The sequence below is a fragment of the Euleptes europaea genome, chromosome 8 (assembly GCF_029931775.1).
Source record: "Euleptes europaea isolate rEulEur1 chromosome 8, rEulEur1.hap1, whole genome shotgun sequence".
Lineage (NCBI taxonomy): Eukaryota > Metazoa > Chordata > Lepidosauria > Squamata > Sphaerodactylidae > Euleptes > Euleptes europaea.
The window spans coordinates 78,243,273-78,265,044 of NC_079319.1; the positions used below are offsets into that span (position 1 = coordinate 78,243,273).

The 21,772-nt window shown below is 44.1% G+C and overlaps 1 protein-coding gene across 4 annotated transcripts in view; it reads left to right on the plus strand.

Moving 5' to 3' along the window:
- The window catches only part of PHACTR1 (phosphatase and actin regulator 1), a 373,767-nt gene that overhangs the window by 230,562 nt on the left and 121,433 nt on the right, over positions 1–21,772 (plus strand). The gene's annotated exons all lie outside the window — the stretch shown is intronic.

Sequence of the window (21,772 nt, forward strand, 5' to 3'; positions counted from 1 at the left end):
CCATATTGGGTTATGATTGTGCGTTTGTGTTAAGTGCTGTTGCTTCTGACTTATGGCAACCCTATGAATTAATGACCTCCAAAATGTGTTATCATTAACAGCCTTGCTCAGGTCTTTCAAACTGAAGACTGTGTTTTCCTTTATTCGGTCCATCCATCTCATGTTAGGTCTTCCTCTTTTCCTGCTGTCTTCAACTTTTCCTAGCATTATTGCCTTGTCCGGTTACTCTTGGCTTTTCGTGGTGTGACCAAATTACAATAGCCTCAGTTTAGTCATTTTAGCTTCTAGTTCAGGCTTGATTTAATCTGGAACCCACTTATTTTACTTTTCGGTGGTCCACAGTATCCATAAAACTCTCCTCCAACACCACATTTCAAATGAATCAACTTCATGATTGAATAATAATAATAATAATAATTTTATTAGGTCTATGACCACAGTCTTGGACCAAGAAAGGAGGGAGGGAACTTCATGATTATCATTGGTTATGATTGATTCTAGTAAAATGAGAAATGCTTCCCTTTTCAAGTATTGATGGGCTTTCCTATTAAAAATGGAACCCCAGAACCTTTTCTGTTCTAGTTGGCATTGGAAATTCCTTTTCCAATTCCTCCTCTTCCTCCCATTCAGAGAATGCCATTGGCCCAGACAAACATGAAGTCCATGCTCTTCAATATTTAGGGTTGCAAGGTCACTTGGATTGGCAGGCAATTGCCCGCCAATCTATCAGCTGGCTCAGGAGCGGGGACCGCATACACGTGCAACCGTGCACAAAGCAATTAGATCACTTCCAGTTTACACCCAGAAGTGCCGCATCACAACTGGCTGTTTTACCACTCTAACCCTCAAAACATTCCATTTGGGGGGTCTGAGTGGTTAAGTGGCCCGTCACGATGGGGCTCTTCCAGGTGTAAACCGGAAGTGACATGATTATGTTGTGTGCGGCTGCATGCACGCGATCCCCTCCCCAGCTCTGCCCCAAAAACCTTCCACCAGAGGAGAGGGCGGATCTGGCAGCCCTATTTATCTTTAGGGTTGACAACGTCCAGGTGGTGGCTGAAGATCTTCTGGGGTTACAACTGATCTCCATGCCACAGAGTTCACCTGGACAAAATGACCACTTTGGAAGGTGGATTCTTGAAATCTGATTTCAAGAGATGGTCACGGTATGGGAGAACAAAGCCACTACTCAGTGCGACCTTCAGTTTGAGAGCAGGTTTTCATGGGGGGGGGGTATCAGAGCCAGCCAAAGTCACAACCAAGGCAGCTGTTCTGAAGGTGATTGCTCATCAGTGCAGGTGAGGAGTCTTCTTCAGAAGCCAGATCAGCAGCTGTTGAAGCTGGTGCTTTTAGTTGAAGGGTATATCCTCCAGATGGGACTGGGTGAGCCCCTTTTAAATGCCCCTTCTGCTATCCAGATTAATCCACTGAATGGTAATGGATAGTTTGGTCTGACCAAGTTGGCTCCGATTACACAACCCATACCTCAAAAGGGCCCCCAACTATGGGGTCCTAACAAAACCAGTAAAAGATAGAAAAATGGGAGAAGGCTGCCTTCTCCCGTGCATCTGAGCAAAGGCGAATAGCCGATAGATATTTGGCTTTTTGGGAATGGCCTATTCAGCTTCGGGTAGATTCTCAGGTTTCGGTATTTGGCCGAAACAAAACCCGAATATTGCCAAAAAGGCTAATTTCGAGTATTTTCAGTTCGGGTTTATCAATATGCATGGCCCTACTCAAGAATGTTAAATTTGTTGCTTGGAACTGTGCCTTATTTTATTTCACTTTTTGCTTTACTGCATTGTAAAATTGTACTGGCTTTGCCACATGTTCTCTGTCCGTAATACCAGTAAGCTTCCCACAAGACAGTTCTGCTGAGATTCGTAGAGCTTTCCACAACACTTTTGCAGACACATACAGCACAAAGGCACTATGATTTAGCTACATGGCTTCCTTAGTGAATGTGGAAGAAAAGATGGAATGCTGTTTCAAACTCTGTATGATAACCGAGATTAGGATGGAGTTGATATCTGATATCTTGAATCTCAGTGAGGTTAGCACTTTAATTTCCAAAGCAAATCACAAGCAACCCCTAAGGAATGCTGTAATGAGAACTAGCACACTTAATCCTTTGGTGTTCTGATAAATGTCTTTAGAAAAAACATAATTTCCATTTAGAAAAAACATAATTTCCATCAGTCTCCTGAGGAAATGAACTCAGTTTTTCCCACTTTGAAGCGGATTAGAAATTAGTGAAGAGAAGGGATAAACACAGCCTGCAGGTTCAGCAATAGGATCACATGTATCAATGACATCCATGGCATCTTATGCCCCGGTAAATTTGTTGATCTGCAAAGTCCACAGCATTGCAGTAGACTGACTGCTATCTCTCTGAACTGAACACATGAAGCCAATTTATACTGAGTCAGAGGGCAGTATTGTCTGCTCTGACTCTCGACAGCAGCTCTCCAGGGTCTTTCACATCATCTAGCACCTGATTCTTTTAACTGGAGATTGAACCTTGGATCTGAATGCATAGCAGATGCCATACCACTGAGCTGTGGCCCTTCCCACAAGATTCATGGCAGATACTGTGTAATCCACTTTAGTATTTCTTCATTAGTTAACAGCAGGCAGATGTATTGTGGCGGCCAGGACAAGCTTGTGTTCAGTCTTTTACTGTTCTTTGAAACACATGCACATAAAATGATTTCTAAATCTGATTCATACATTATGCAGTTTAGGGGCTGATTCCATTCTGGGATATTTGGTGATAACGATTCGGGAAGATAAATTTTGTGGAATATATTCAGTGTGCCATCTCATAAAGCCAGTGAGACTCTTTGCACAAGTTGAACACCAAAGGGATGTGTATTGTGTTAGTCAATATGTATTTTGCCAGTGTATACTTTTGGCATGTGCAGTTTTTCTTTTCCCTGCATGAGAAGACCTGCCTGCACAAATTCTCTTTTCTATAGCTGCAGTCCTCAGAACACTTTCCTGGGAGTAAGCCCCATTGAATAAAATGTCTTACTTCTGCATAGACCAGCTTGAGGTTGTTCTGTAAGTAAAACTACAGCTGTCTTGACTTCCTTTGTAGCTGGTCATCCTAGAACAGCATTTTTTACTATTGCCCAAAGTCCCATAGTTGATCTAGAAGCATTAACAAGGAATTTAGAATCGGAACGAAACAACCACAGTCCTTAAGGGATGTTGCCTTCTAAGAACAGATTGTTTGTTTGTTTATTTTCCTTCATTTATACCTCACCTTTCTCCTCAATGGGGCCCCAAAGTGGCTTGCATCATTCTCCTCTCCTCCATTTTATCTTCACAACAACCCTGTGGCTTAGGCTGAGAGTGTGTGACTGCCCCAAGATCACCCATCAAGCTTCCCTGGCAGATCATGGGTTTGATCCTGGACCTCCCAGATCCTAGTCCAACACTCTAACCACTACACCACACTGGCTATCATAGTCTGCTGTGAGTGGCTGACAGTTCCCTGTAAACAAGGCTGGTGGCTCAGCAAGCAGGTCGTCCTGCCTCTGAACGCAAGAACTGACCGGCACCCAAGATGACACCTGTGCTTTTCACAACAAACTTCAATACTTGGATGAGAAAATGAATAACCTCTGCAACAGCTGCCCTCCATAGGCTCTGGCTACTGCAGCATCAGCTCTTAAAGGATTTCTCAACTACCCATTCACTTTAACACAAGCGATACTTATAGCCATTGTCTATTTTTGTACATGAATTGGCAAATGCAGACTTCTGATGAAAAGAGATGTTTACGCTGTTCAGTGACTATCTTTTGTGCCCTCTTCAAAATCTGCTGCATCGCATATTTTCAGCCGTTAAGAAGCGCACTTTTCCTTGATGGATTGAAAAGGCCTTTTAAGAATGCACTAACCCCCATGCCATCTCTTTAATGGCGCATTTGTAGGGAAGAAAAGATCCTTAAAGGCGTCCGAGCTTTCAGGAAAGCAATGTTTAATGAGGTGATTTTGATTTTGTGCTAATTACAATTCCAGATGCTCTAAAGATTATATGCAGCAACCCAAACTATAATTCTGCAATGCCATTCTGTGATAATGTATTACTGCAAAAATAACAGGTTGCAGTTAATCTGTCACAAAAAAGAATGCATAAGACAGGTTTCAGTGCTTGAATAGTCAGAATAACAATATCTAGGAATTCTTGTTTTGTTTCCTTTGTGACCAGTAAGTTGCACCATGTGACCAAAGAGGGGGGAAAGGATTTAGTAACACATTTAGTAATAATTAAATTCCTAGTTCTGAGCATACACAACAGGCACAGTTGCTTTAAAAACTATTAAATAGGAACTGTACCCAGTTTAGCAAATGCATAACCATCATTGAAACAGACCAGGTCCTGGAGGAATAGTCTTTTTGTAATGCAATCTTTGCTTGAGAACTGCTCCAAGATTTGTTTTTACTTTCTGAATATGCAATTGAAATTTGAGAGGTAGCCCTTCAAGCAGCCTTCTTGGATAGCCCAAGCTTGGCTGATCTAGTCAGATCTCAGAAGTCTTGGTTAGTATTTGGTCAGCCTTGGTTAGAATTTGGATGGGATATCACCAAGGAATACCAGGGTTGCTATGCAGAGGAAGGCAATGGCAAACCACCTCTGAACACCTCTTGCCTTGAAAACATTACAGGGTCACCATAAGCTGGCTGTGACTTGATAGCAAAAAATAAAAACAAAACACTTTAAGCAGACCCAAAACAGGAGTCTTGTTGCACCTTAAAGGCTAATAACAGATGAATGGTGGCATAGGGTTTTATGGACAAGAAGCCCACTTTATCAGCCATCACAAGCATGAAGTGTTATCTTCAGTTAACAGATGGAAACACACACACACTCCACAGGTATAGTGGGAAAAATGGGGTGGATCCAACCATCCTCCAAGGAACCTTCCTCAGCCTTTGGAGCCTTTCCAAGGGGCTCTTCCTCCAAAGGAAGAGCCGCTTCATTTAAGACTCAAATTTCAACACCTTTATTGGCACATATAAAACAGTTCTGGTAAAATTTGCCAGACAAAGGGTCAAAGTGTCTGCGTCATTATCGCATCATATCTTCAGTTAAAACAGTTAAAAGACACACTGGTGTCTGGGATCCATTTGGTGCGGCATTCTAAACAAAGCCACGAGGAATCTAGCTACCGACCAGGTTACATGGAAATTACAGTCATTTAATAGGAAACGAACAAGCCCCACTGGTTCTTATAGGTTATCCGGGCTGTGTAACCGTGGTCTTGGTATTTTCTTTCCTGACGTTTCGCCAGCAGCTGTGGCAGGCATCTGCCACAGTGTGAGAGACATTGTCCTTCAGTGTTACTCCTCTGAAGATGCCTGCCACAACTGCTGGCGAAACGTCAGGAAAGAAAATACCAAGACCACGGTTACACAGCCCGGATAACCTACAAGAACCAATGAACTTTGACCGTGAAAGCCTTCGACAGAACAAGCCCCACGTCCGTTTGAGCTCTGCTGTCTTTTAGGAGCGGTTCTGTGTATTTTTCTCTTGCCGAGATGTGTCGTTCACAGTGCAGGAGGATGCGAGCTACTGATTCTGATTGTTTTTGGGAGCAGGAACAATGTCTTCTCGTAAGGGGTATTTGTGTATCTACCGCGTGTTACTGCCGATGGTAAGAGATTTAAATGCGCCAGCATAAACTGGCGTCTATGCGTCGGTAAGGTGAGTGAGGGAAAGTAATTTGGAAGTCTGTTTCTTTCAGGGAGATTCCCAGAGTGCAGTGGTGAGCATATTCTTTGAGCCATGGACTGTAGCATCTGTCCCTCGATGTCTAGAATTCTTTGTCCAAGCGTTCTATAGGCTTGCTGCTCGTTTAGGGAAAGAAGGGACTCAAAAGGTACTCCTATGACTTTAATTTTGGTGAGGATCCCTTCTCTCCAAGACGAGTGAAAGATGTCGGCGAGGAGCCACCATATCAGACCTAATTCTGGGCCTTCGAAATTTATTCGCAACCAGAACTTTAATATACATAACCAAGCTCTAGTTTCTAATAAGTTTAAGCCCAGCTCTAAGCAAAGATCAGGATACTCCACACAGTTGGGAATGCCCAGTATACGTCTTGCGTAGATTGCCTGGCTTTTTTCAATGCTTTGAGCGTTCTCTACCCCCCCCCCCCCCATATGGGTATCCCGTATAGAAGCTGCGGGAGCAGTTTGGCCTTCATTTAAGACTCCTTAGATTGGAGGGAGGCTTCCAACTTGAGCCAAAAAGAAAGGTGTATAAATATTTAAATAAATAAATAAGCTTTGTTTAGTGGAATGGAAGAAGCCACCCCAACATCCTGTTTTTGGTCCAGTTGTTTATAATTGCTTCCCTTATGTTTCTTTGTGTGTCTGACTTTATTTGTATATCTTACGATGTGATCTCGTGTCAGGACTCTCACCCTTACCAGTGGTTAAGAGGACTTTAATCCGAACTCTGGAGAACCGGGTTTGATTCCCCACTCCTCAAGAAGAAGAAGCCTGCTGAGTGACCTTGAGCCAGTCACTGTTCTCTGCGAACTCTCCCAGCCCCACCTACCCCATAAGGTGCCTGTTGTGGGGGGAGAAGGGAAGGAGATTGTAAGTTGCTTTGAGACTCCTTAAAGGTAGAGAAAAATAGGGTATAAAAACCAACTCTTTTCTTCAAACCACATCTGCCTACCTCAAAGGTTAGTTATATGGATGAAATTTGCTGGGAGGGAGAACTCTGATCTGAACTCCTTAAAGGAAGGATAGAATAAGAATCTAATAAGCATCTGGTCAAGATTCATGAAGCAGGTCTCAGGTTTGGAAATCGGATTTGAACTCCCTCCCTTAACTTTTAGTTAGACAGCGAGAACCTGGCTGAAGAGTAGAAGTGCTGTCTTGAAGGGATTTTTTTCATGTCTTGGCAGAGAGAAGAAGTCCAAGAAGTTGGAAATAATAACAATGGCATTAGCTAATACACTTTTATACAGCATAAATCCCATTGATTTTGATGGAACTTTAACGTAACCACAACCTGAATCATAGCTAAGGAAAATAGTTCTGTCCTGAGATAATTTTGCAAGTGTCTGGTTTGATAGTCCTAGGCTATTGATGAGGACCTTTGTTTTTGTTTGAGTTCTAAGAAATCCAGAACCATGCTAAGAATAAATAATGTAGATTTCATTTGTAGCTTATCCATTGCAAATTGAAGTTAAGGAGCATTGATACTTATCTGAATGTTCATCTTTTAATCAGCATTGCCAGCAGTGAAATAAATGAAGCAGGCATCCCTCAGGCAAGAGCAGAGTAGTACATTGATTGAATGGCACTGTTCTACTGACCTCTTGCCTGTCTGACCCATATTTGACTTGGCTCTTTGTTCTCTTAGCAGTGTGAGTCTTGTCATGCAAAAACTTTCATTGCCAGGGTGCTTATGATTCTGGTTTCCATCAATAAGTCATGAGCACAAAACAGCTGCATTGGAATATTGGAATCCTAACTCAATAGCATAATGAATACGAACAGAGTGCTATAGAATCTTACTGAAAATTATAAACGTGATTCATTTGATCCAAGTGATTTCTCTGTTTCATGGGGGGCCCAAGAATTCCTCTGTAGTTGTACAGCAATACTAGTACCTTTTTGGTGAGAGAGTGTCTCAGAATATATACACACACACACACACAAAACGTGTGAAAGGACTTCTTGATGTGATATGTGGTAGTAGCTTTCACATAGCAACTATCCCATTATTATAAGAGGTATACTTGGTCTTACCAAGGCTGCATTCAGATGTTGCAGTAAATGTTAGTTTGTTTAAAACATGGTTGGAGCAGCAAACTCTGGTTAGACTATCAGAGAAAGCAAACATGAGATAATCAGATGCTCAGGTGGGCTTATTAATAGTTGTAAAAAATAAAATAATTCACGTTTGTACATAAACCCTAGGTCAGTGATCCTCACTGTGACAGCCTGGGGCACCATGGTGTATGCTGATGTGTGTTCGGGCTCCACGTTTCTTGAGTTTAGGGCAGGAGTCCTCAAACTTTTTAAACGGGGCCAGTTCACTGTCCCTCAAACACTGTTGGGGGCCGCCCGGCCGCCCCCCCCCCCGCCCAAACGGGAAGGCAGCCAGGCGCCCAGGCAAAGAAAAGTTAACTTGCGGCAGGAGGACATGCCGCCCCTCCCCCAGGTGCCTCTCCATGGCCGACACTCCCCCTTCGCTGGGCTGAGAGACCCGCCGCCGCGCGCCCTCCTTTCCCGCCTCCTGGAGCGGGAGGCGGGCTGGGCTGGCCCCCTGCTTGGCAAAGAGCACCTGAGTGGGAGGGCGCGGGAGGAGGCCGGCGGGAGACGGGGGTCTCTCAGCCCTCCCCTCCCCGGAGGCGCCGCCACCCAAGCCCCCCGTGCGGGGGGCCCGGCACTCGCTCGCCCGCTCACCTCGCTCCTGCTCGGCTTGCAGGCAGACGGGGATGTTCTTCTTCCAGCCCAGCATGGCTCCTTCAGGGCTGCGGCGGCTGCTGCGGCAGGAGGAGCAGTGGCGGCGAGGGGCACATTGCAGTCCAAGGCAGCGCCTCTCGTCTCTCTAGCCGTGCGCGCGCCTGGGGAAAGGAAGGCGGCACTGGCGGCTCTTCAGGGCAGCCGCGGCGGGGAAGGCGCAGAGGCGGCGGCTCCCGGGTCAGCGCGGGTGTCGCTGCTCCGCTGCTGCCGCCGACGCTTTATACGGCGAATGGCCGCCTTAGTTTGGGGAAGGGACGGGTGCGGCGTCGGCGGCTCTAGAGGGAGGAGGGGGCTGGGTTCAGGACCCTGACGGGCCGGATCCGGCCCGCGGGCCGTAGTTTAAGGACCCCTGGTTTAGGGGATAAAATCCGAAGGGTCTTGAAAGGGACAGAAAGAACAGGGAGCTTCAGATCACTCTTTACCAGTTGCTTGACTAGCAAAGTGCTGCACTAACCCCAGATAGGCATGTCATAGCCACTCACCCTCTGTGGCCCTCTCTGGCCTTGGAAATACCTCCCTGTGATCTACGCTCATCTTTTATGGAAACTGAAAGCAATCGGCATCTTTTTCTCAAAGTGAAGAACCAGTTCTGGGTTTTCTCCATCTCCGTGGTGCAAGAGGTTCTTTGGAAGAACTCAAGAGGTATTCCCTTTGCAGGGAGCACCCACTTGGCAGCAGTTGCCTTTGTTGGAAGAGAATGCAGGGTCAGTTCCAGGTTTGGGGGCATCCTGAGCTCAGTCCCCTCGGCACTGTCTGCTGCTATGCCTCCCACTTCAACCAGTCTCAAGGATGGAAAAATGGGCGGGTCGGTGTCCCATCAACACCATGATGTCACTTCCAGCTAAAACAGGAAATGACATCATTGTGTTTGCGCAATGCTCTAGGATTTATCCACAAATCTATAGTTAAACCAGAACATCTTGCTGACCTGATTGTGTCACTTCTGATTCAAGCTAGAATTGATGCTGCAGCATTGGCATGATGGCTATTAGGTAGGTCTCTACCCCCCACAGTCTCCCACCACGTGCCAACACTAAGTGGGCAACCCTACTGCCTTCTCTCCCTACCTCTCACCCATGCAAATTTGCTCACAAGCATTCATACTGCATTTGCTTCCAGTTACATGCATATACTGCCCCCAATGGCGCTGAGCAGTGTGTATAGCTGAGAATGATGGTGGCAGGAGCGACACAACATTTGTAGGCCCCACCAGAAGTCCTGGGCCCTTGATGCAGGCCCTGAGAGGACGCTTGGCTTGGAACCTCCCTACATCTTATGGACCCACCAACGTTTTGTCATTGGCCTGCACCGTATAGCAGCCATGTGGTCATTGGCCCCATGCCTCCGCCCCTTGTGGGAACCATTTTATTATGGCACCCACTATCCCTTCTCTGCCTGCACACTCAGCAAAGTTGGGGGTCCTTGCATGAGCTTGTTTGTGTGTTTGCTTCTTGCCTTCTGTCTGCCCCCTGCCAGAAGAACATGCTCCTTACTTGGCTGTTCCTTTGATAGGCAGCTGCAAAGGTCAGTGATACAAACTGTATTTTGTGAAGTCAGATAGTAAACCCCAATTAATTTTTAAAAACCTGTGGTAAGCAAACAAGTTGTAATCCCATTTGAGATCCTGCTTTGGTGTCAGGCAACAGCCTCTGTTTTGCTGGAACGTCTGTTATTCAGATGTCAGAACCATTCCTTTACCAAACCGTGGTTTTTAAACCACAGTTTGGCCTTTTCTGCATGCTTGAATTACTCCTGATTTTCTTGGGAGTCACTCCAAAAGCACTGGAATCGGTTTGGGCATAGTTGTTCCGCACATCTGCCCTCCCTGTGTATTTTCACAGTTGTGAAGGGTGGGGGTGGTGGAGACAGAGTGAACATATGAACATAAGAAAAGCCATCATGGATCAGACCAAGGCCCATTAAGTCAAGCAGTCTTTTCACACAGTGGCCAACCAGGTGCCTCTAGGAAACACACAAACAAAATGACTGCAGCAGCATTATCCTGCCTGTGTTCCACAGCACCTAATGTAATAAGCATGTTCCTTTGATGCTAGAGAGAATAGGTATGCATCATGACTAGTATTAATTTTGACTAGTAGCCATCTTCTATGAACATGTCCACTCCCCTCTTAAAGCCTTCCAAGTTGGCAGCCATCACCACATCCTGGGGCAGGGACTTCCACAATTTAACTATGTGTTATGTGAAGAAATACTTTCATTTATCTGTTTTGCATCTCTTACCCTCCAGCTTCAGCAGATGACCCCACATTCTAGTATTATGAGAGAAGGAGAAAAGCATCTCCCTGTCCACTCTCTCCATACCATGCATAATTTTATAGACCTCTATCATATATCCCCTTATCTGTCTTTCCAACTAAACAGCCCTAATCATTTTAACCACATGAACACATGAAGCTGCCTTATACTGAATCAGACCCTTGGTCCATAAAAGTCAGTATTATCTACTCAGACCAGCAGCGGCTCTCCAGGGTCTCAGGTAGAGGTCTTTCACATCACCTATTTCCCTAGTCCCTTTAACTGGAGATGCCAAGGATTGAACCTAGGATCTTCTGTATGCTAAGCAGATGCTCTTCTGCATGCCAAGCAGATGTTCTACCACTGAGCCACGGCCCCTCCCCAACCGCTCCTCGTAGGGCAGTTCCTCTAGCCCCCTGATCATTTTGGTTGCTCTTTTCTGCACCTTCTCAAGTTCTGCAATATCCATTTTTAGCTGTGGTGACCAGAACTGTACACATTATTCCAAGTGTGGTCTCACCATAGAATTGTACAAGGGCAGTATGATATCAGCAGTTTTAGTCTCAATTCCTCGTCTAATTATGGCCAGTTTGAAGAGATCCATTTGGAGTTCTTCATAGTCCATTTTGTTTTAACCACCCTAAATAATTTGGTGTCATCTGCAAACTTGGCCACCTCGCTGTTCACCCCCAACTCCAGGTCATTGATGAACAGGTTGAAAAGCACCACTCCCAACACAGATCCCTGAGGGACCACACTCACATCCCTCCATTGTGAGAACTGATAATTTATTCCTACACTCTGCTTCCTATTTTTCAGCCAGCTCTCAATCCATAAGAGGACTATGAAGTTTGCTTAGCAGTCTTTGGAGGGGGACTTTGTGGTTTGACCACAACAGTCCAGTCATGAAATAGTGGGCTGGAGGTGGGTGGGGGTGGGCAGGACAAAGAAAACCGACAGAAGCCTGACGCATGAGGAAAAAGCCAACCCAAAATCAGTTTCCAAGGGAAAAATGGGGTAAAGGAGGTCTCAAAAGCACTGGGAAGAAAACTGGGTGGGGAAGAAATGCACAAAAAAACTGAAGGCACAAAAATGCGTGCAGAAATCGGGATAAACCAAAGCAGTTTGGGGCCAGAACCAATGGGAAAAACCCATGTGGAAAAGCCCTTTATTAGGGCATCAGAATGCAGCCTAAATAAGTTTTCCCTTTTAAAAACTTGTTATTTATCATGTATTGCAATTCAACCATTAATTTTCTCTCAGACTCTATTTTATATTCAGACAGCCACCTGGGTGATTTAATTAAACTTGGAAGTGAAGTGTGGCGGAAGAGATAAGGATACATACAATATAGATATACATGGAGAAAGATTGGTAGAGCTGATTTGTTACTTTCGGAGTCATTTACAGAAAAAGGGCAGATGGTTTTCATTGCTGCTGGCCTGATAATTAAAAGATTCGGAAAATGACAGGATTTTTTTAAAACCCGGATAAATCTAATGCTATCCTTATTTAATCTCACCAAGCTTTTCCCTACAGCTGTTCATCTGCTTTGGCTGAAGGTAATTAGATAGAACTGGTACACCCTGCCTGGGACTAAAAAGAGACTCTGGTCCTGGTCTCTTCCCCTTTGCGGTTTCATTGCACAAGATAAATCATACAAATCATTTGCGATGTAAATACATGGTGTCAGAATATTTAACTATATGTCACTAGTTTGGAGCCCTGACCTGGATGGCCCAGGCTAGCCTGATCTCGTCAGATCTCAGAAGCTAATCAGGGTCAGCCCTGGTTAGTATTTGGATGGGAGACCACCAAGGAACATCAGGGTTGCTGTGCAGAGGAAGGCACTGGCAAACCACCTCTGTTAGTCTCTTGCCATGAAAACCCCCAAAAAGGAGTCGCCATAAGTCGGCTGCGACTTGACGGCACTTTACACACACACACACACACACACACACACACACAAGTTTGGAACAATATATATCTAAGAGGGCTTATTTCCACCTGGTTGCAGTATTTTATTTTACTTCTTGCCAACCTCTCTTGCATCAACATGTGGTGACCATTCATACAAACAGCCTTGCAATATAGATAGTTATGTGTACAAGCACTAATACTGGTGAGCTGGGCATTGGACAGATCCAATCACACAACCAGTTACTGTGTGTTGGTTCAAACCAGGCTGGCCTTTAAAAAATCCAAAGTGTCAGCCTAGTTTAAAAGAAATAATTCACAAAAATAATTATGTGAATCAGCCCAGCCTGGGGGCTGGTTTACATGTACAAGACAGTATGAGAAACACTACTGAGTTACATAGGAGCACCACAAGTCCTCTGCTTGCATGGTCACATTTACCAGGGGATCCACGTGGGTGTGGCTGCAGTGATTCCTATTTTTGCAGTAGCTGGGAGAAGGTATCATCACTATCACAAGAACTAAAAGATCAGGTTTGCAGCATGGAGATGTGTTGTTCAATCCTGGCCTGTGGTTGGAAGCGCAGATTTCCTCTGTGGTCTGTAGCGCCTCTTACCAGATTCAGCTGTCATGCATGGTATGGCCATTTCTTACACTGTCATAGAGCATCTGGTTAGATTACTGTATTATGCAGTATATGGTGCTACCTTTTGAAAACCCTTTAGAAACCTCTGTAACCAGGCTATTTTGGGGGCTTGGATGCAGAGAACATATCATCCCTGTACTGCAAGACTTGCACCAGCTGCCCATTTGCTTCCAGCCACAATTTTATGTGCTGGTTCCCCTGGAATTACAACTGATCTCCAGACTACAGGGATCAGTTCCGCTGGAGAAAATGGATGCTTTGTACGGTGGACTCTATGGCATTGTACCCCACTGAGGTCCCTGTCTTCCCTAGCCTCCATCCTCAAATCTCCAGGAGTTTCCCAGTCTGGATCTGGCAACCCTACCCCCCTTCCCCCACCACTGGCAAGTGGGGACTTGGCAACCCTACTTCATGCCTACACAGCTATCATTAAAGCCTGGCAACACACTAACAGCTCATTCTTGAGCCTTTCAATGGCTGGGGACAGCGTGGTTTAAAAGCCTTTTAAAATCTTTTTTCCCCCTGAAAATGGGGCATTTTTTCCCCATTGAAAACAGCGAGGCTGCTCCAGGAAAAACCTGGCGCAGCAACACTGTTGTTGTAGGGGGCATTCCCGGCCTGAAAGGGGTCAGGAAGCTGCCTACTGGCAGCTCTGCCCCCCGGGACACCGGTGTGGGAATTTGCGCTGGCAAGACGTTGGCAGGAAGCCGAGCTGGCATCCTAGGACCGGGATGCCACACCAGCACAGGGAGGCCAGCGGGAACTCCCCAACGCCGGCGTCCCTGCCTGTTTCGGTGGCGCAAGTGGCCCAGCCACCAGCGCAAGCCACCCGGGCGCCAGCATGGCCACTTGCACACCTCCTGAGCTCTTTTGGCCCCAGAGCTCAGGAATGGGCTGTAAGATAATTTTATTTGCCCAGCCTTTTACCTGAGATTCTCCTCTGGTTATCTTACAAACTTTTATTGACCTGGCCATTTTATAATTTCTTTCATTTGGTTGGTCCTATTTTTATGGATCTTATGCTGACTAGATTATGCTTTGGTTTGATTGGGGAACTTTTTTCTTGCTGCACTGTTTGCTTATTTGTTGGCTTTTGGCCGTTTTTGGGTTGTTTTATGATTTACTGCTACTGTTGGGTTATTTTAAATTGTTAATGGCTTGTATTGATCTTTATATTATGTTACATTTGTTGTGTGCTGCTTCGGGTAGTTTTCTGCAGAGATGGCGAAGTAATTACCTAAATACAGTTAATTCAAATGAGCTGTAGTTATGGTTATTCAGTTTGCATGTTACATTTGTAGCTTCATATGCATGCCAGTGGCCGACAGCACAGAATGCAAACATCCTGGGTGAACCATCCCTTTTTCATCAGGAATTGCTATTTCATTCACAGTGCAATTCCAAGCAGAGCTACACCGTTATAAATTAGTTGGATTGTCCAGTCCTGGACAAAACTCAGAGCTATCCAAGATTCATGCAGCTGTCCAGTCAGCTACTATGAGGTTTTAAAGTGTATTTTAGCACTTTTGTGTGAAGCATTAATTTTTTTATACTTTAAATTTCTATCCCACCCTCCCCAGCCGAAGCCAGGCTCAGGGCGGGTAACAAAAAAAATATCACAATATAAAACCATAACATACCGTTAAAACCAAAGTACGCTATCGTGGCTCATTTATGGTTTTGAATAACTAATTGTTACTATGTTACTATGTTGATGTTTTTTGGAATTCTGAAAAAAATCAGCATCAGACTAAAAGATTTATTTATTTATTATTTAGAAAGTGTGTGTCCTGCTATTAGTAATAATCTTATGGTATATTGACCTAGCTTTTAATTTATATCTTGGAAAGTATTGTATTTTAGATGTGTATTATGTTTTATTATTGTTAGCCACTCTGAGACATAGAGCAGAATATAAGACCAAGATATAATAATAATAACCATAACAATAATGATGATGATGTTGATGAGCATTCCATAAAATCCTTAAAATGACAACACACGTAAGCAACAACGAACTCCATAAGAGAGTGTTCAGTCTAGTAGTAGACTGTAAAAATAGCTCATAAAAAGGAAGCCCTCAGTAAAAAGCCTGAATAGAAATAAATGTTTTGGCCTGGTTCCTTAAGAGACAGTAAGGTGGGAGCCAGGGGAACCTCAAAGGAGGAGGGTATTCCAAAAGCAAGGTGTCAGCACTGAAAAAGCTGTCTCTCTGATTGCAGGGGCAGACTGGGAGGGTGGGGGACAGCCTTGGAAAAGGGCACTGTTTCCCAGCCCATCCCTGCCCCTCCAAAGGAGGGAGGGAGAAAGAGCCAGCCAGTATCTCCTTTTCCATGCAGGAGTCCGTTACGGCCCTCTTTCCCTGCCGTGCATGAGTCTCCTCAGCTGGGCTGTGTGTGGTGGATCAGACACCGGCCCGGCCAAGCCACACAGCAGTATTTAGCCCTGTACCTCCTTCCCTGCCCGGCAGTTCTCAGTGGGGTTGTGTGTCTTTCATACTTGCTTGTGATGGGGATCAGCAGAGCCAGCATGGTGTAGTGGTTAAGAGTGGGTGGTTTGGAGTGGTGGACTCTGATCTGGAGAACCGGGTTTGATTCCCCACTCCTCCACATGAATGGTAGAGGCTACTCTGGTGAACTGGATTTGTTTCCCCACTCCTCCACGTGAAGCCAGCTGGGTGACCTTGGGCAAGTCACATTCTCTCAGCCCTGCCTACCTCACAGGGTGTCTGTTGTGGGGAGGGGAAGGGAAGGAGATTGTGAGCCGGTTTGAGTCTCCCTTAAGTGGTAGAGAAAGTCGGCATATAAAAACCAACTCTTCTTCTTCTTCCCTTGCCCAGCACAGAACTTGGAGGGGCCATGGGCAGCGAAGAAAACACCAGCCTGGCTAATCCATGAGGGGTTCAGCTGCATAACTCCTTCCCCACCCAGCATAGGGCAAAGGCTGCCCATCATTTGGGGCCTTGGTGGCCTCATCAGGAGACGGTCTCACAGACCGCCAGACCACCAGAACGTTTCCCAATGGCCTTAATGGACAGTCTGCCCTGTCTGGTTGCCTCTGTAGGTGGGAACTTGTACAGCAAGCTTGCTAATTGTAAAAATACCAAAACGACGAGTTTTAAATGTCTTTATCTTACTAAGAGGAGGAAGCCAAATGTCCTAAAATCATACAGCTGTTTCTTGAATAGATGTTAGGAGAAGTTGTAATTAATATGTAATCAGTCTCTTTCATGCCACACGGTTATCCTGATGAGTTAGTCCATCTGCTGATGGGCACAAATCAAATTTGATTTGCTGTGTGTTCCATCACTACTCCACTGAGAATATTCTAAGCTGTTGTCTACAAGCTTGTCTGCATTAGGAGCTTATTATGGATCGGCACTGAATTGAAGTTGACATCAACAGTGGCTGACCTCAAGCAGCAAAGCTAAAACACGTTGGAATTCTCACGGCAGTATTGTACTCTGAGTGCCCCCTGAGCCTTCAAAACCCGTCAGTGTTTTATTTGGGAAAGAAATTGCCTTTGTGTAGGCCAGTGTGTTTCTTAGGTGAAATATGAAAGAACAAGTTGGAGCAGACAGTGTGGTGATGGATGGCGAGAGAAAAAGGTCACCAGCTTTTCATAAACTGGCTTCCCAGAAATTGAGAGGGACTCTACTGTGTCTTTGTTAGGAACTGGACAGAACAATATGGGGTAAATCTATTGTTTTATTGCTAAACATGTTCAAAGTAAGCAGAACTTTTATCTATACCAGGATTTAAAAAAACCAAAAAGAGATTTAGGGAAATTGCTCCAAATCTGTTAGAACAAGAAAATAACCCTTTGCAACACCAAATAGCTTTTACCACTTCAGAAAGACAGGAAGTTGGGTTTCTGTTTGCTTTCATACACTTTCCTTAGCTATCATGCAGCAGTAATAGCCAAGCAGCGTGGCTGCTTTTGAAAATGAAGATTTGGAACAAATTTTCAGTTCTTTTTGAAGGCAAATATCCATCTGGCTTGTGGTAATCTTACAAAAAGACTTTTCTGCCATTCTAGACAATAGCAATGGCTGATTATTATTGGAGGTCTACCCTATCCTCTTAGGCCGATTATGCATGCTCACTTTACCCTTCTTTATTCCCCGTTTCAGCCAGGATCAAAGCAACCTGGGTTGGGGAAAACTGTTTGCATTGGCTTGAATGATCCGGGAATAAACTGTGTGCAAATCGGAGGCATGGATACAGAAAAGCAGTCTCGCAAGTTCAAATTAAGTCCCACCCCTTTAATTGCTGGTCTGTGATTGGCTCACCTCGTGAAAGAACATTTCCTTCCCCCCAGACCCAACTGCCGCATAAAAAAGCATTTTAAGAACAAAAAACAAAAAATAGAGCCATTTGAAAGAGGGGGGGGGGCCGAAATCCAAGCCTTGTTTTAAAAAAGGCTTTCTTTCTCCCAGAAAGCAGGAAGCAATTGAATCCCTGCCTCTTTACACACTTCTTCTTGATTGGCTGTGAGAGAAGCCAATCTTGTGTTTCCCCTGTATGGCTATCAGCAAACAGAACAGAAGATGGGTTTGGAAGGGAGGGGGAAGCTCAACGCGAGGAAAGTGTATGCTCGCTCTCCGAATCTGGTATGAGCTAGGAAAGACCGTTTGACTCGGGCAAGAAGAGGAATAGGAAAAGCCGCGTTCGTTTAAGGTTGAAATGGGGTTGAGCCAAAAAGGAATGAGGTAACGTGCATTTTCAAAAACTTGATCCTGGCTGAAACAGCCCTCCTTTTAACCTGGGCTGGAGGACCGGAGTGAAAACTCCCCTCCAGCTCCGTCTTCGTTCCCGGCCCCTGCCCTCCTTCCATAGGCTCATTCGAGCCTCCCTTCTGGCCCTTGATTGGCTGGCCCGGGCCAGCAGAAGCGCAGCCAGGACCTTCTTGCCGCTTTAAACTGCAGCCCTACCCTAACTGCTGCTGCCTGCTCCCCGCACGGGTCCCCAACCACGGCTCCAGGTAATTCTGGAACCGATTGATTCTCAGATATGGAGCACGTGTGCTCGTAAACACTCAGAGCATTGCATACAAAATCCAGAAGAAAAATATGTTAATATTTTCCTTATATTTTGAGTGACATTGTGGGTAAACTAAATTTTGATTGACATCTAGTAAGTCTTTCAGTGGTCTGGATGTACCACTTGATCGTTGCTTGCTATGGCACATTAAATGAGAAGTCGATTGTTTTGTCCCAAGTGATTAAATACTTCCTGACAGCAGTAGACAAAGTGAGATTGTGAAATCAATGTCTGTTATTTTACTTCAACGGTTGGGATTATAACTTATTTAATGCGGACAAAGGTTCTTAAATTTCACTTAAAGCAAACCAGCCTTGTTAAACTGTTTGGTCTATTCTCAGCTGATGGGTACATCACGGTTTCTGAGCTTTGTCAGATTCTTATTCACTACAACCATGTGAAAAGACTAGGAGGAGATTACTGTTCTATACCTAATGAATCAGAGTTTCTTTTTAGGAATGTGGAATCTTCTCTGAACGTATCAGAGCTTTGAATTATACTGCAAACTCTCGCTGTACTCTTCCATGCATTTGACCACATTTATTTCATTGCCGTGTAGTAAACAGTGGCTTTCAAACTGTGTCTCCGTGAATTCTTCAAAAGCATATTAGGGGATTCATCAACTACATGATAGTAATAGCAGATAAACACATGTGAGAATAACTTGTAATAATCTTCCCCTATAGTTTGCTATATGGGATGTGGAATGGTATAGTATAGCCCAATGTCGGAAGCTAAGCTGGGTCGGTACTTGGAAGGAAGACCTCCAAGGAAGATTCAGCAGAGGAAGGCAATGGCAAACCATGTCTTGTCTGCTTAAGCAGTTGCCTTGAAAACCCCACCAGGGGTCACTATAAATCAGCTACGAGTTGACGGCATTTTGCTTAAACACACACACACAAGCACACACTGTTTGCTACTGTAGGATAATTTCTTTAACTGCCCAGAAAATTCTGCTCTCAATCCAGAGCCTTTTTCTCTTTTCAGGAATTTATTTTATGTTTTATTCATATGCACGGCTTGTTTTTGTAAAGCACTATTTATTTATCTATCTATCTATCTATCTATCTATCTATCTATCTATCTATCTATCTATCACATTTATACCCCACCATTCCCTCGACAAGCAAGGCTCAGTGTGGCTTACAACCCTAGGTTTATCATTGATGACTCTGCTTACATTTTAGACATGTGACTGTCCCATATATCTTACGTAGTTTCATAGAATCATAGAATTGGAAGGGACAGCCAGCTGCATCTGTTCTGATCCCTCAGGCAATGGCAAACCACCTCTGAACATCTCTTGCCTTGAAAACCCTTTGGGGCTGCCATAAGTTGTCTGCCACTTGATGGCACTTTCCATCACCATGACCAACATTTTCACAGGGTGGCTCAGTTCAGATTGGGACCCTAGCACTGCGGGGAGGAGAGGCATTTACCCTTCCTCTCTTGCCATATTCCCAACCTCAAATTCCATTGTCTTCAAGACACCACTGTTCTTTTAGAGGAAACATATAGAATCATAGACTCATATGAGTTGGAAGGGACCACCAGGGTCATCTAGTCCAACTCCCTGCACAATGCAGGAAGTTCACAACTGCCTCCCCGCACACCCCTAGTGACCCCTACTCCATGCCCAGAAGGCAACCATAAAAAATCCGACAGAGAACCTAAAAGTTGAGCTGCAAACTTACACAAAATACTGATATTGTTCATTATATAGTGTACACTCAATTGAAAATGCTAGGCCCAAAAATTAGGCTGATCAATTAAAATACTCTAAAAAGATAATTGCTAATTTACAAACATGGTTGGTGATCATAAATATATGTAAATGACCAATAGACAACCAAACACGTTTTGGCCTATGGGGCTTTCTTCCGTGGTCATACGTACATTTCCGCATTGACCAACATGCTTTATTATTGATTGATGATAGACACACCCTGACGAAATGGGAAATACATTACAAGATCTCAGTGTGAGCCAGTTTAAATGGTGAATATTCCAGGCTTCACACCAATAAGTGACAACAGGCTGCACTATATTGAAGACAATTAGAAGACAATTACTTTTCAGCATACCTTTATATGTATTTCAGGATGTGTTTCTAAAATGTGGAAAAGTTAGAATTTCCAGAGAACCTAGGTTTGCTAACATCCAGGTACTATTTAAAGAGACAGCATGTAAGCCCAATATTCTCAGTAATACTATTATTATATTAACATGTAATCCACATAATCACAACAAAACGTAACACTTATACATAATCAATATTCCTAATAATGAACAGTTTGTATTCAGCCGGAAAAAATCGCAGCTGATAGAGCAAGGTCCAAACCAAAAACCAAAAGTCTGTATGACGTTCCAAAGTTCATCCGTGGGAATGAACCCTCTGCGGAAAAGTTTACATGGGGACACAGGAGAGACACCAGCAAGTATGTGCCCTCTAGATTAATGAACACGTTTCGACGCTTTCTCAGCTTGCCAGTTGTCTAAGTAATATTTCACTAGTTGCTTAGCTTGTCAATTTCAAAATAGCGTTGCCACTTCGTCGGATTTTCAGACAGCTTCCACTAAAGTTACATTGTACAAATTTCGCAATGAAGTAACCGCTTCTACAAAATACAACATGCAAAATGACAGACAACATAGCACCCGAAAATAATTATAATTAAATTATTCTTCCATATATGTTATTTACATGCCTACCAGACGCCAATTCTATAGTTGACCTCCATAAGTTCCTGCAGTCTGTATGCGATCCTAACAGGCAGACCGTTTCCGAACTTAAAGTTGCTACAGCTGGTACATCTAGAAACTTCTTGTTAAAGGAACAATTACTCTTGTTCTTCTAGTCTCATCTTTAAAGACCCAATTGTAAATGCCTGCATTAAATACATTCATGAACTAAATAAAGCATGACAAATCAAATTCTGTATTTAATCCCCCAGGGGCTAACATTTTAAACAAAAAAAAAGGTTTTAAACAAAACTTCATCTCTTGCTATAACAAATTTGTTATAGCAAGAGATTAAGTTTTGTTTAAAACCTTTTTTTTTTTGTTTAAAACATTAGTATCTGGGGGATGAAACTGTGGACAGTGCTACCTACACAAATTGCTCTCTGGGAATCTGTGGCCTAGTATAGAATTGCCTGTTTTCTTCCAACTTGCTCTGCTGGTAGGTTTTTGTTAGTAACAAGTAGGTTCTGCACAAAGGGAGCTAAATCAATAGTTATATTCTTGCTTGCTTTCTACCTGTATTAATTGGACCTGCTTTTGATGAAAAACTACTGAAAGATGAGGAAAGGTTTTTTTAAAAAACCCTCTATCCCAAAATATTGACCTATTCTGTATTTAATTTAATGAATCCAAACATCACGGTTTAGTGCTAAATCACGTTTTGAAAAGCT